General features: G+C 31.9%; 1 long non-coding RNA gene across 1 annotated transcript; it reads right to left on the bottom strand.

The window, feature by feature from the left end:
* Positions 1–292: 292 nt before the first annotated feature.
* On the bottom strand, positions 293–5072 carry LOC139527742 (uncharacterized). The gene is made up of 3 exons (XR_011665425.1): positions 5020–5072; positions 4149–4254; positions 293–372 (listed from the first exon to the last, which is right to left on the bottom strand). It is a non-coding gene; the product is annotated as an uncharacterized lncRNA (long non-coding RNA).
* Positions 5073–6337: the final 1265 nt, after the last annotated feature.

The raw sequence follows: 6337 nt of genomic DNA, 5'->3' as shown, positions 1-6337 counted from the left end.
ATAAAAAAAATATCCTCATTACTCCTTAAAAATAAGTAATTTTTATATTTGTTATTTTATATAAAAAAAAACGTATCAATGTTTACGAGTTTCTTAAACCAGGTTGAAACTTAATCTTTCACTGACGAAATATATATATGTTTTGCACAGGTCTCCGTAAATACTACATGAACAGAATGAACTTATATCCATGATTATCATTATTAGACCTGAACTTGAAAGTTATGACATTAGACACGTTCTATTTAACTTGTGGAACAATATTTCAAATAATACCACCATCTACCTTTACCTGTGCTGCTGGCTGGCAACTGCGTGGATGCTGGTTGTAAAATGGTGGATGCATTCACACATCCTGAAACATGATTACACCTTAGGTAAAAGAAAAGAAAAATGCATCAATAATTCTATAACTATATACCTATCACATATTTCTTATTAAGTCAAATCAGAAATCAATTCAATAGTAGTTGGACAACACAACTGCTGAGTTAGCAATTGCTATTGTACCATTTCAAATTTTAGGTCTTCTCTTCATCACTGCAACGTTAAATATGGCGCAACCTTCCGGAATGTGTGTCTTCAATGCTCTTCAACTTCGCACTTTATTTCCAACTATAAAAAAAAAGAATGGAAACCGACTGTCATATCTTTGACATGGTAAAGGCATTTCCGACCAAAATGATGGATTAAATGGGATTGTATAGCTAGTTATCCTCCCACTTATTGGCACAATTGAGTGAGCTACCCATTAGACTTTAAATATGTATGCGACAATAATTGGGACCTAGTAGCAAAACCTGTGTAAACATACATCTCAGACGCTAGTGAAGAAAGTTGTTTTATAGTAAATATGCCGCAGATGCCAACAAACGAGTGTGTGAAGTTGATAGTTAATTTGAGAAAGACGCAGATAAAAACGCTTTTGATAGTGCATATAGTATAAAGTGCCCGTTAAAGTACACATATGAATACAAGCTGAGAATGATCAAAATGAAAATTGCAACAGTTAAAGCCTCTAGCGTTTTATCACTTCTCTTAACCCATCTGCCCCAAGAATACAAAATGCCAAGTCACATGAACAAAAAATACAGTACAAAGTCAAATAAAAGGAAAACCGTTTAAGTAAGTACAAAGTAACACACCGCAGAACATATAACCTTGAACTCAAGACCATACAGTGTTATAAGTGAAACAGAAACTAAACATTTATCTATAGATCTTAGTACTATCCCATGAAATTTTCAAGAAAAGAAAATAAGAAATTACTGTTTGAATATCCACAGAATAATCCATTTACCATGATACCATATCAATATAGGACATTTTAAATAAAATTGAGAATGGAAATGGGGAATGTGTCAAAGAAACAACAACCCGACGATAGAACAGACAATAGCAGAAGGTCATCAACAGGTCTTCAATGTAGCGAGAAATTCTCAAACACGGAGGCGTCCTCCAGCTGGCCCCTAAAAATATATATACGCTGTTTACCGTTAAGGTCAAGATGTTATTTTAAAAAACATCCATAGTTTTTGAATGGATATTTGCAAATAATCGAACACAAGTGGTCTTGTTCGTCAACTTAATTGAATGAGAGTTTCTATTCTATTTAACGCAACCAGTAAATGTGTTTGAATGTAGAGTAGACAACATCTCAATCATAATTAAATCAAATGAGATCTGGAAGTTTAAAAGGGAGAAACTAGTGAATTATTAGTCTCACTGCAATAAATTCACTCATCATAGATACCAGGACTAAATTTTGTATATACATGTACGCCAGACGCGCGTTTCGTCTACAAAAGACTCATCAGTGACGCTCGAATCCAAAAACGTTAACGAGGCCAAATAAAGTACGAAGTTGAAGAGCATTAAGGACCAAAATTCCTAAAAGTTATGCCAAATACAGCTAAGGAAATCTATGCCTGAGGAAGAAAAACCTTAGCTTTTCAAAAATTCTAAATTTTGTAAACAGTTAATTTATCAATATAACCAAATCAATGATAATTCATGTCAGCACAAAAAGTGCTGACTACTGGGCTGGTGATACCCTCGTGGAAATAAATCTCCACCAGCAGTGGCATCGACCCAGTGGTTGTAAATTAACTCATCATAGATACCAGGATTAAATTTTGTATATACGCCAGACACATACACATGAATGTTGATTTTGCCATGTTGTCAAAGGGAAAGTTTGTGCAATTACATTTAAGGTAAATTTTGCTAACTACTCACCATCATTTATCAATAAGAATTAAGTAGCTAAAATAAAGATCGAATGTTTGGTAGGTGGATGAAAATATAATGTTGGTAGATTCATATTTGTTTCAGAATTTTGGTGGAGGAGCACATATTTCAGCATGATCTTTGCATGCAGAGTTATGCATTGTATCATAAATATACGGGGAAAAGAAGCACCGCGCGACAATAACACATAAAGTATCATGAGTAAGGTAGGATATGTTGGGGAAAGGAAATTCATTATTGATACAGTTAACTGATTAGCAAGATAAGACAAACTACAGCACTTGAACTATTGAGTCCTACAAAACCACAAAAATATTATAACATTAGGAGATTTGATATTAAAGAAATGTGAGAACTGCCTAAAACAAAGAGAGATGTGACAAATTAAAGGTCAACTTACAGCGTGACGAAAAAAGAAAAACATATCTTCGAATATTATTTTATCGGTACTTTCATTTTGTAGTTGCTAAATAAAAAACCAGGACAAAATATGTATTGCTATAGACTTTTAAAAACTTTAGTTCCTTCGTCTAATCAATATTATGTACTTGTATAATGAACGAGGTCATTGTTTTCCTTGACATCTTCACTAAATTCGTTGCATATGTTCTGATCGATATTTCCGTCTAAAAGACCATAAGAGAGCATCATGTATTTATTAAGTCTTTATGTTAATGTCGTGCTACGTGCTATTCTAGTCAAATCATTTGTTGAAGATTTGTAACAGTGTGATCTTATGTTGTGCTGTTATACCGGTGTCTTAAGTAAAGAAAGGATTAAGCGCAAACAAACATGTGTAACACCGCCGTTTGTCATGTTTCATTTTTGTTTATCGTGTAGTCATCAATCAGGTTGGTTTTTTTTTTGTATGAATTGTTTCTCATTTCAGCATAACAACATCCCTATTAACTGAATATACGTAGTTTTGCTAACTGCAGAAGGTCGTAAAATGACCTATATTTGCTTAAATCCGCTACAGTTGAACAGTTGTCTCATTTGCTGCTATACCACATTATGCTATTGTTTATTTAAATTATTTACATTTGGCATTATTAAGTGTACCTGCATATACCAATCTCGTTCTCTTTTGTTTGTATGCGATTTCACTGAGTGTTTGTGGTGACATGAAACACTCAAGATGTTTCACATGTGAAGCAAAATATGCCTATCCTTCCGTGAAATCTTAGATTAGGTCAAGTTTTTGGTGGGGCTTGTTTTGCTCAGTTTTCTATGTTGTCTTTTGTATAATGGTGTTTGTCCTTTGGTCATTTTATGTTTGTTTTGCCAAATGAGCCATAGATGCTGATCAACCTTGTAAAAATACAGATAGCATCTTTCAATGCATATACTTGGAAAGGACCAAACAAGCCTGTCGCAACTTCTCCACTTCAAATATTTCTAAAACCGGAATTATATTCATTTTTTAATTGATGAATACCATAGTTAGTTTTATATTGAACAGTAGATATTTGCTTTTGGTTTTATGTAGTTTTTTTTTACATACGGCCTTATTATATTTTACTCCTATTTGTAGAATATACTTTATATCATGTTTCTAATTATAAAAGATTTGCCTCGTTGTATTATGATAAAACAAAAAATGATAAATTTACAAGTCATAGCTCAACCGAAAAATTAGCCGTTTCCACGATGAGATCACTTTGCTTTATCATGTATATGTCAAGGTAACAATTTATGTTTAATGATATTCTAGGGTTCATCCCATAAAAATACTAAACTCAGCTAATATATAACGAAAATCAATGTTTCTTACATGTATTATCTAATTAAAAAAATCTTAATGTTAAGTAACTTACATGTAAATAATATACTAATGAAACAAAAGACATACACAAAGATAAAATATATTCAATAATCTAAATATTCAATTTATTTACCTTTGATAGATATAACAGGTGCACTTCAAAAGACATTGATCGCCGAATGTATCCAAACTACAAGGCACACACATGTCGTCTACCACTTTGTACCCAATAGAGCATGCTGTTAAACGAAATCAGTTGAATGATTAGTTATATAAAGACTTTGGTTTAACTGACTAAAAACCTGCTGTATAATTATGTTTAAGTACTCCTAAATTCAAAATATTAATTTCGTAGCGTTTAGTTTCATTTTGTGCGAATGCATAGATAGTGGAAAAGAAACGTCATAAACTGTAACCAAATGGAATAAAATCCAGTATTACATAGATATAGGAAGATGTGATATGAGTGCCAACTCGCCATCAAAGTCACAATTTATAGAAGTAAACCATTATAGGTCACATTACGGTCTTCAACACGGAGCTTAGGCTAGGTATATTTATCTATTTAGTTTTATGTTACCAAATAACTTATTATTGCTAAAAGAAAATTCTTAACTTCATAAACAGATCCAAAGATTGAAACACAATTTGTTTCCTTGAAGTCAAATGTTTGTTTTCTTTTCGAAAGTATTTGCACAGAACTCTGTTGTAATAATAAACAGGAGCTTTCCTAAGGATACTGCATATAGTCATGAACAATTACATTCGATTCATGTCTAATTTATAAACTTTCAATTCTAGGGACATGATTTATATAAGTGCAGTCTAGAAATACTGAGGTAATGAGGCCATTGTATACCTTTGAGCTGTTAAACGTGATAGTGCTTACATTGTTTTGATAGCAGATAATTGAAATACTCAGGTGTTTTAACTCATTTTAACTGCTGGCTACTGTCGAAATGGTGTAAAATATATATTTTTTTGAATATGAACATGATACATACCAACGCAGATATCATTATGTAGCCTAAAGTTAAAGCAACATGAAAGTATTCTGAAAAATATAACGTTGAAAGTATAATAAAAGAAAGTACACATATTTATTTAAGGAATGACTGTAATATTTTTTCTGTCTATGAAGAAATAACATAAAAAAATTTAGTGCACACTGAATAGCGGGTTATTTAACAGTGTGCCCCACATTTTTATTGTAATGTTATTTCGAATAGACAGAAAAAATATTACAGTCATTTCTTATAATTTAATTCTAAATTCCATTTTAAACCGTAGAAAACCATGACAAAACGTCGATGACGTCACGGTCACTTGACTAAATTATGTTTATGGGTTGATAACAAAATAGTGTCAGCCAATCAGAAGACTCGTTACATCCAAAATTAAATTATTAAAGTATATATATTTCAAAGAGTATTAATCAAATATATATCAACTTAATTCTAGTATGATTTTAAGAATACTCACTCATTACTAATAGGTATTATTATAGAAAAACAAATAAAACCTTATCATATTGATCTTATATCCAACAATATCTAAGATGGCTCTATAACGTGTATAAAAGATGCGAAAGATACCAAAGGGATGGTCAAACTCATAAGCGAAAAGATACTGACAGCGTCATGGCATAAAAACAAAAAAATAAAAACACACAATAGACAAGACTGAGCTACATTAACCCAACTAAAACAAGGGGTTGTTTCAGATACTCGAGAAGGGTGATTAAATTGTTCGTCATGTTGTTGTCAGATTATCTCGACTTTTAAGTTTTAAACGTCCTTTTTAATATCTACTGTCACTTCTTGGCAGTACTTTGATCTTATATGCTCCTTTTTTTAGCATTTGTAATATTTCTGAACCCAGTGCTACCTCAGTGATGTCATTAATTGTATATTATATATCAAATTGTGCAAATAATATATATTGAAACAAGATATTTATCAACGCATTGTCGATCAGCAGTAGTGGAGATATAAAAATTGTACATTTCTAGATAAACATACTTCTAAAGAGCGTATAGTAATGTGGTACACACCGGAAAATGATGTGCATTATTTGTAAAAACTTATATATATATATTTATCTAGCATATTCATCTAGCACATATATATATCATGATAATCTCAAAGTAAACAACGTTCGGGTCTACCATACAAACACTTTTCTGGCTCTGATTAATATCTGACATCACAATGAACTAAAATGGTACCATAAAATTGAGAATGGAAATGGGGAATGTGTCAATGAGACTACAACCCGAACAAAGAGCAGACAACAGCAAAAGGCCACCAATAGGTCCATAAA

Source organism: Mytilus edulis, chromosome 6, assembly GCF_963676685.1.
Source record: "Mytilus edulis chromosome 6, xbMytEdul2.2, whole genome shotgun sequence".
Taxonomy (NCBI): domain Eukaryota; kingdom Metazoa; phylum Mollusca; class Bivalvia; order Mytilida; family Mytilidae; genus Mytilus; species Mytilus edulis.
Note: the sequence above shows the minus strand (reverse complement) of the source record. Positions and strands in the feature narration are given on the sequence as shown.